The 9,518-nt window shown below is 45.6% G+C and overlaps 1 long non-coding RNA gene across 2 annotated transcripts; it reads right to left on the reverse strand.

Annotated features, from left to right (window-relative positions):
- Nucleotides 1-320: 320 nt before the first annotated feature.
- Nucleotides 321-8,921, reverse strand: LOC116485007 (uncharacterized). 2 transcript variants are annotated; one of them, XR_004252724.2, is made up of 4 exons: nt 6,756-8,921; nt 4,849-4,938; nt 4,181-4,391; nt 322-3,952 (listed from the first exon to the last, which is right to left on the reverse strand). It is a non-coding gene; the product is annotated as an uncharacterized LOC116485007 (long non-coding RNA). The 2 variants fall into 2 exon arrangements; XR_004252723.2 differs by having other exon boundaries at nt 321-4,391.
- Between the last annotated feature and the right edge of the window lie 597 nt (nt 8,922-9,518).

Here is a 9,518-nt window from a genome sequence, read left to right on the forward strand (position 1 = left end):
CTAGAAGTGGAGTCCAGAAGTGTGACTGAATTGCTGCAATCTCATGATAAAACTTTAATGTATGAGGAGTTGATTCTCATGGATGAGCAAAGAGAGATGGACTCTACTCTTGATGAAGATGCTGTGAATATTGTTGAATGACAACAAAGGATTTAGAATATTCCATACTCTTAGTTGATAAAGCAGTGCAGCGTTTGAAAGGATTGACTCCAATTTTGAAAGAAGGTCTACTGTGGGCCAAATGCTATCAAACAGCATCACCTGCTGCAGAGAAATCTTTTGTGAAAGGGAGAGTCAATTGATGTGGCAGACTTCACTGTTGTCTTATTTTAAGACATTGCCACAGCCACCCCAGCCTTCAGCTGCCACCACCCCAATCAGTCAGCAGCCATCAACATCAAGGCAAGGCCCTCTACCAGCAAAACGATTGTGACTCACTGAAGGCTCAGATGATCATTAGCATTTTTTAACAATAACATATTTTTGAATTACAGCATATACATCTTTAAAAAACATAACTCTATTGCACACTTAATGGACTACAGTGTAGTGTAAACATAACTTTTATATGCACTAGGAAACCAAAACAATGTGTGACTCACTTTATTGTGATGTTTGTGATATTTGTTTTATTGTGGTGGTCTGGAATGAAATCTGAGGTATGCAATACGCCTTGTACATCAATGTCTCATCTCAGAATTAGAATTCAGAAGTAAGATGGTTGGGAAGGGATGCATATTAACACGTTGCTTAGAAACTGAAGTCAGTTTTTTCCTAACTGAGACTAGATCGGGCTTGGCTGCTGGCTGGATGAGTGGACTGCTTCGCCAAATAGGTTACATGGCAGGCATTTCCGTGAACTGAATGAGCTGCATCTCAAATGCCATGATTTGGATGAAAATGTACTTAAAGCATATGACGAGATAAAGTAACTTTATTGAAAATCGTGAGGGTGGAGCGGGGAATGAGGAGTAGCTGCTAATGGGTATGAAATTTCTTGCTGGGGAGATGCAAATGGCCTGGAATTAGACAGTGGTGATGGCTGCACGACTTTCTGAAGATACTAAAACCCACTAAATTGCACATTTTAAAAGAGTGATCCTGCTGGTATGTGAATTACATCTCAATTTGAAAAGCCAAAAAAAAAAAAAATTGTATTGGCAAAGTTGTGTTAAAATGACTAGTATTTTAATTTTCCTAACCTTTTCCATTTTAACAAGGAACCTCTAAGTAAATGAGTAGCAGGTATAATTAGCACTCACTGAGAAGTCTGGGTGCAGTCTTTTTGGTGTATTTCCCAGAATCAAGACAGTGAATGACAAATGACTGGGTAACAAATACATTTTCATGTCTCATGGTTTCCATTTCTTTTCTTTTGACAAAATTGAATGGGGACCAAGTTGATTTGTCAGGTGACAGGTCATTACTAATTTTTGATAATAGATTATAATGTAATTTTTGACATCATAAAACTCCTTTCATTGATATCTTGTTTTTGAGAACAGAGTTTCTCACAATTTTCTTTCTAAAAATGTAAAATAGAAATAGAATTAATTTTGGACCCCACTTCATTTTAGCAATAAGTAATTTTCATCTGTGAGTATATCAGCTAATTGAAAAAAACACCTTTTTGATTATTTATTTAAACACATTATAGAGCTATGTTGTTTTGATCAGTTGTATTCTGATGATTATTGAAATTATAAACTTGGTCTAGAAAAAGCTGTTTAAACCTTACAGTCTTACAATGATACTGAAATTAAAATTTTAGTGTATGTGCATTTTTGTGTCAGAATGGAATGATGATGGTCATTTATGAAAATAACTTTCAAACATAACAATTGCTAAGATATTCCTTAGCAAATGACAATTGCTAAGATATTCCTTAGCAAATGACAATTGCTAAGAAGTACGAGGAGTAAATGGAATGGAAATATGAGTTCGAGGAGTAAATGGAACAAGAAGCAAATAAGACTTTTCATGTATTTTAAAAATTGGTCATGGTGGGTACAGAATTGCTCTGCTACTTAGTTCCATTGGCAGAGTTTAAAAGAGTGATGTAATGGTTTTATTTTAAAATGTTAATATTTACAATAGTAAGGAAATGACATTCTCTGCAACTACTTAAACTTGCAATAAAAGTTTTTTAAAATGTCATCTTAAAACTGTGAGGGAGCAAACGGGTTTTCAAATCCGAGGGGTGATTGGATGTACTGGGGTGAGGGAGCTTTGCAGAGGAGGTGCTAGGAGCTGCACCTCGACAGGAGAAAGGAGAAAGGTGTCTGCCAGTCAGAGGAGGGCCCAGCCAGTTGCCCACTGGAGGCAACACTCACTGGGATGCCGATTACCATAGCAACTGATATCGTGGCCATTTTGTAGACACTCAAGTGGGAGAAGCAGCTATGTGACGGTCAACAATGCAGCTGTAGATGGCATCACCCTTTGCTGGCCCCTGGCGAGTGTGTGTGCATGGGTCTCTGCTTTCTCTGTGGTGGCTGTTGTTCAGTGGCATCCTGAATTAGCCTGGCTTCAAACTCCAACTGCCTTCCCTTGCCCCACAGGCAGTCCTAGAGCCCACAGCATGCTAAGAGGACAGGACCACCTGTGCACCCCCAGGCTTCCAGTTATCAGGTGGCACTTTCCATCCCCAGGACCCAAGAGGATCAAAACAACGAGCCCGAGTTTGAAAAATGGACAAGAGTAAGCTCAAAAAGAGCAGAGCAGAGGCTTTATCTTCTGTTGTCTTAGTGAGAAGGAAAATCTTTGGTAAAGTGGGTGTATGCAGACGGGTCTTGGCTTGGAGGGTTTCCAATTGACTTGAAATGAAACTTGGGCCTTTTTGCCCTCTGAACCCAGCTCAGAAGTTTGTAGGGGAAGCAAATTTGAACTGCAGACCTCAAAATTGTGTTTGCGTTGACTGGGGACCCACAGAGCCAGGTAGCACGTTGGGAAGAGTTCTCACACTTCTAGAAAATGCTGCAGTTGGAGCCTGCCCGGGGTGGGCTGTCCTGGGGCAGGAAAGCAGCTTCAGGCAGGGTCCGTGCAGAGAGGAGCCCCAGAGGTCTGTCCTGCCCCCACCTTCAACGTGGATTCTGCATTTATGCATATTTATTTTCAAGTGTGTATACAGATGTGTGGGTTTTCTGAAGGGATGTGAGGGGAGGGAAGCAAATGTAGCTGTGTGGAATGCTTTGAGCCACAGCCATCGGGATCCAGAGGAAAATGGTCGACTTTTTCCAGCCTGCCCAGATGGGCCGAGCATGTGGCATGTTAGCGCTGGCAGGGGCCCCGGGCTCTGTAAACACCGCTGTGGCCCTCGCCCCGGGACGCCGTGTGGACTGTCAGGCCTTGCTGCCTAATGGGCTCTTGCAGTCTTCCAGCCGCTTCCTCTGGTCTCTGTGGCTCTGGGGAAAGCCTCAGGGACAGGGTGGGAGTTCAGTTATTTGATTAATGTCCCTTGAGGCCCATTTGTCCACTTCCCAGAAGAGCTGGCCTGACAGCCAACGGGATGTTCTTCTCTTGGAAGGAAGACCTTGCCAGCATCCATGCTATGTGTGTTTCAGGAGCAGAGGGCAGGTCCAATTAGCTGTGGCAAGTCGGGTCTCGGAGAGGTCATGGGAGGCCCCTCACCCTGGAGCCAGCTCCCCTTCCCCACAATCCCTCTCTGTTGCTTTCCGGGTTCCGTTTTTATGTCCCCTCTGAATGAGTGCATTTGCCTTCTGCCCTTTTCACTTCAATGGCCCTGATGCGGTTGTGTCCTGGTGACACACGTGCATGCTGAGCTCAGTGGCGTGGATGGGTGCCAGATGCCAGGCTCCACTGTCAGCAAATCATACCCTCTCCTCAGCCCGCCACAGCCCTTCTGAGACTTGGGGCTATAAATTGCACCATGACAAGTCACCTGGGAACTTCCCTTGCTGCTGGCAGCTCCACACCCGTGCATTTCCTTTTCCTGTAAAAAAAAGAATCCATTCCCAGCTCCAACTCAAGACAGAAGGTTAGTTATATCAAAACCTACTGCACACAGACACTATATTTTCAGGAAAATATTGTCACCTTTGAAATCTGTCATGCTGGGTTCCTTCCCGTTCCCGACCCCCTTCCTGGTCCCCTCCCTCCCCAGCCTTGACAGGAACAATCAGCCTCAAGTCAAGCCTACGGCCATGCCCCATGCCCCTACCCCAGGAGGATGCTTGCTTTCAGAAATGGTTCCAGTGATAGTGAGGCCCTCAGCCCCCCAGGACCCTCCTGTCAGCAGCGGAAGGTGACTGAGCGAGATGCATGGGGTCGGGAGATTGAGCCTTAAGACAGAGATCTCGGATGCATGGCAGGTTTCTGCTTAGCTGATGATGTTGGGCAGTTTTCCCATCTTTGCCCCTCCTTCCTCATTTCTGAAATAGGAGAGGAGTAATTTCACGGGAGGAAATGAGCATCCAGGTCTGTCATCAGTTTCCAGTGTCAGGACGCTGCGGAGTGGTGTTCTTTCTTTACCACCTGACCAGGGCATGCTTTTCCGCCTTTCCATGGATGCCAAGCCTTTGAATGAAAGCATCAGTCTCCAGGAGTCTTGGGCTAAAATCAAATCTATGAACTTAGAAAGCATGTTTTTGCTGCTCCCCGTTCATGCTAATAGCACCCCATTTCCTTTCCAGGAAATGACCTCATCCCCATCCTGTGCATTCCAGGGAATTAGCTCACCCGCATGGTAGACTGTCAATCAAGGCGCCCTGCTCTCCCTGGCCAAGCGGTAGGCATGTTACCACAGTGAGGCCAACTGGATTCTCCCTTTTATGCATTGGATCTGGGGCAGCCTCACGAGTCAGGACTCACGCTGCACTTGATACATACCAGAGTGCTTCCTCAGCCACAGCCGTGGTTCCTGCCAGAACCCCCAGAGAGTCCCTGGTCCTGTTCATTCTGGCTGGGGGCAGTGGCCACCTGAAAAAGACTGATGTTAGTTTCCTACCCGCCTGTGCTAAATGAACAGAAAGAAAAGTGCTTCCCACCTGAATGGGTGAGCTGAGGGGTCAAACCACAGAGAACCTAACATCATCATGCTGAGGATAAGAAATGAATCCACAAATGCTACCTGAGCAAGGGACAATGGGACTCGGAAGTGCTAGAACTCTTTCCAGATAATGGAAACTGGATCCTGGGATCACAAACATGCAGCTGGCTCTTGAGCAACACAGGTTTGAACTGCGTGAGTCCACTTGTACATGGTTTTCCTTCCATCTCTGCCCCTGCAGACAGCGAGGCCAACCCTCCTCCTCCTCCTTGTCCTCCTCATCCTACTCCACGTGAAGACAATGAGGTCTTTAGCATGGTCTGCTTTCACTTAAAGAATAGTAAACATATTTTCTCCTCCCTATGATTTTCTTAGTAACATTTTATTTTCTCTAGTTTACTTTATTGTAAGAATACAGTATGTAATACATAAAACATACAAAATATGTGTCAATCAACTGTTTATCTTCTTGGTTTCCAGTCAACAGTAGGCTATTAGTAGTTAGGTTTTTAAGGAGTTGAAAGTTTGTGTGAATTTTTGGTGGCTCAAGGGATCATCACTCATAACTCTGACAGTGCTCAACAGTCAACTGTGTATCTTTCTGCATTTGTGTCAAATAAGGAGGACATTCATCTCTTCTTTCTCCTCCTCTGCTCCTTCCTTGTCTTTGAAAAAAGAAAACAATTTTTGTTTGTTTGTTTGTTTGTTTTTTGAGACGGAGTCTCACTCTGTCACCCAGGCTGGAGTGCGTGATCTCGGCTCACTGCAAGCTCCGCCTCCCGGGTTCACGCCATTCTCCTGCCTCAGCCTCTCCGAGTAGCTGGGACTACAGACGCCCGCCAGCACGCCCGGCCAATTTTTTGTATTTTTAGTAGAGACAGGGTTTCACCGTGGTCTCGATCTCCTGACCTCGTGATCCGCCTGCCTCGGCCTCCCAAAGTGCTGGGATTACAAGCGTGAGCCACCGCGCCCGGCCTGAAAACAATTTTTTTTGAGAGACAGGGTCTTATTCTGTCATTCAGGCTGAAGTACAGTGGCACGATTAGAGCTCACTGTAGTGTCAAATTCCTAGACTCACGTGATCCTCCTGCCTCAGCTTTCTGAGCAGCTGAGACTACAGGCATGCACCACCACACCCAGCTAATTTTTGTTTTTATTTTTATTTTTGTGGAGATGTGGTCTTGCTATGTTGCCCAGGCTGGTCTCAAACTCCTGGGCTCAAGTGATCCTCCTGCCTCAGCCTCCCAAAGTGTTGGAATTATGGGCATGAGCCATCATGCCCGGCCCTTGTTTTTTTCTTATTTATTTATTTTGTTTCTTTCTTTTAGGTGGCAAAGAAGATGGACCTTTTTTGATGGAAGCCAGTTTAATCTATATCCCTTACGGTATCTATTTAAACAAGTTAAGGGTCTCTCTGTATACCTGGATGATCAGGGGTCATGCATCTATAACTGGAGCCTGAAAACCAAATTTGCCATTCTGGAGTAGCTTCTCTGGATTTGAAGCTGTTGCTAAAACTCTGTCAAACCAATTTAGCCAAACAAGCGGAAGAGGCAAAGTCATCGCTCTCTCCTCCTTCTTCACCCATGACAGATAGGGTGGCTTTCTTACAATCAGGCACAAATCTTCTGTCCTACCTGGTATTTGGAAAGATACTTTTTCTATTATGACAACTTTTCACTGCCTAAGCTCACAGACAACCTTGAAGGGAGCTGCATTTTCCTCAGCAAAATCGCACAGGGCTTACCTGTTAATGTGCCGGCGATGAGGGAAAACCGTGGCAACCATGTGGGTTCTTCAGTGGAGGGGGCCACATTCCAGATGGGTCCTCAAGATCTGGAGATCTGGGTGACATCATCTCAAAGAACAGGTGGACGTTATCTCAGGACCTGGGGATAGCAGTTACAGGGGTGGAATAGCCACAGCTTCCACTTCCTGTAGCTCAGCGCAGCGGCTATGGAAATGACTGTGGATACATTTTGACCAGCCTTTCCAATTTCTCTTTTGTATTAGTTATAGTAATTCACGCTAGCTGTTATAACAAATAGTCCTCAAATTCCAATAACTGAATACAAGTGTGTTTCTCAGGTGTGCAAAGTCTGCTGAGAACTGGGTGGCTCCATGACAATTGTCCTCCAAGCAGTGACTCAGATCATAGTGTGGCTTTGTGATCTGGGTTGGCTCAGGTACTTCTAGTCATGTGGACAGAAGAGAAAGAGTAGAAGGAGCACCAGGTTCTTAACTGCCTGAATCAGAAGTGCAATGCCCTTGGCTACAACCAGCATGCCACCCACCTAACCGTGGAAGGAGCCCATGGACACTGGCGAGCACAGCACGCTCTTCAGCGCCTCAGTGTCCAAGCTCTTCAGCGAATCCCCCTCTCGACTCCTGGAGAAACTTCTCTTCTACACATATCCCTTAGGAAAGGTCTGAAACGTACACAATACTAAGATAAAAAGGAAGTATAAATGAGCGATATGTACTCTTCCTCAGAAATACACTGTTTTAGGCAGGCTAAACATCTTAACCTAAGATGGCAGCTCTTTCAGCTACTACTTTAATGCAGAAGGATAAGCTTCTGCTGAGTGACGCTGGAGTTCTGCTAATTTCCAGGCTTCTGAAATGCAGGTGAATGTAGGTAAGAATGGCCTTGCTGACAGCTCAGCACCACACAGTCCCCAGGCCCACCCCTGGCCTTAGCAGCCATCACTCTTAGGAGTAACAAGTGTGGAAGGCATTCTCATTGGAGATCCCCGTGTTAAATGAGGAGAGAGCTCAGTCTTTGGTTCCTCTGGCTCAGCGCTTTTCCCATTTGCCTTTTATTTTTCTGGTCAGACGTATGCTTGGGGCTTTGAGCTCACAAACGTTGTGGGTGATTCCCATTGGGTGGCTCTGTCATCTGGTGGGTGACCCTGGAAGTTTATTCTTTGTGCTCTGATTTAGAACAGAAATATAAGAAAGAAGATGAGAAAAAAGTCTTCTTGATTCACAATTACAATGTGAATCAGTAGTGAATCTCTAAGTTCAGTGTGTGGGGAAAAACATTGCTTTCTGTCCATCTGTCTCCTGGTTCCAATTTCTAAGACCCAAGAAGAGAGCTGGAGAGAACAAAAAGGAAATAATAAAATTGTGGGGAACTTGGGAGAAATAATCAAAGGGAGGTTGAACTCAGGATGAAAACATCAGGCCAAGGTAGCACCCTGAAGGCCTGTTGCCAGCCCTGGTGCCCATATGTATTTTGATTGGCCTCTGGTTTGTTGGTCCACACAGTATTTTGAAGAAAATATGAATTAGTAGCCAACTTTTAAATATCTGGAGATATCACATAAAAAGCCAGATTTCTGCCTTCTCTTGAAATATTAGAGTTTGGAACAGCAATAAGCCCATATTCCAGCAAAGCAACAGTTGGCCTGAACCCAGCAGGAGCTGCCCCTTCAGAAAGGGCAGGGCTTGCCCCCTTCAAGTTGACAATGGCCCCACCCCTCCCTATGGCTCCCCTGCACTAAGCCTCCATGTGAGTCCTCTTCATCTGGGATTTCTCGGTTGCGGTGGGTCTCCCTATTCACACTGTTGCTTGGACTCCAGAGGGATTTGAGTCTGTAAGCCCTGACCTAGGGAACTTCTATGCTTTGCAAGTTGCTGAAGAGCACTGAAGACAGTGATGGACTGGTGATGACAGACCCTTGAATACAAGGGAAGAGCAGGAGAAATAGAATCACGGGAGTCTCATTGCTTCAGAGAATTCATGCGTTATGATGGTCATGTGTCAGGAGGATAAGCTGGGACTCCTTCTGTCTCTATTGTCACTGATGCCCCAAAGGCCAAGCCTAGTGCAGTAAGTGCCAGGTACTACTGTATCCTAAGCCAGTTGGGGGAATCAAGTCTGTGCCAGGCTTGCAGAGGCACCCCCAGATTAGGGGCGGGGAAGGGAGATGGGCCGTACAGACATCTTCTTTGAGGAGCTTCACCGAGAAGGGGAGTGGAGAGAATTGGGGCATGAGTTGGAAAAGATGAGGTCAAAATGTTTGTTTTTTAAGCTGAGAGCCATCTCAGCATTTGTTTATTGATGGGAATGATTCGATAGAAAGAGGAGACTGCTGGCGCTCGAAAGAAGGGTCAACTGAAGATGAGAGGTCTTCGAGTCAGCGTGAGGGAGGGGAATTGGGCTTTGAGACAGAAACACAGACAATGCATACAAAACAGAAACAAGGCAGAGACTAGGGGAAGTGAGGCTGGGGCACCTGGAGATTTAGCTGTGGAATGTTCTTTGATAACTATGCCCTTCTTGTCCTTTTTTCAAATATTGGTAATAAACTTACTGAAATGGCGTTATATTTAATTTATTGGGTCTTATTTTCATGTAAGGTTGTGTAAGTTGATCACTGCACAAGGCATCTGGCCAAGGGGATGAGCTGGGACAAAAGTCCAGTCCGTGCTCTCTGCTCACAGCAGTGTGCCCTGGTGTGGTGTGCCCCTGGAGTAAGGGACACGTTCCCCTTTTCTTGTTAGT

Source organism: Hylobates moloch, unplaced genomic scaffold, assembly GCF_009828535.3.
Source record: "Hylobates moloch isolate HMO894 unplaced genomic scaffold, HMol_V3 SCAFFOLD_16, whole genome shotgun sequence".
NCBI classification, from domain to species: domain Eukaryota; kingdom Metazoa; phylum Chordata; class Mammalia; order Primates; family Hylobatidae; genus Hylobates; species Hylobates moloch.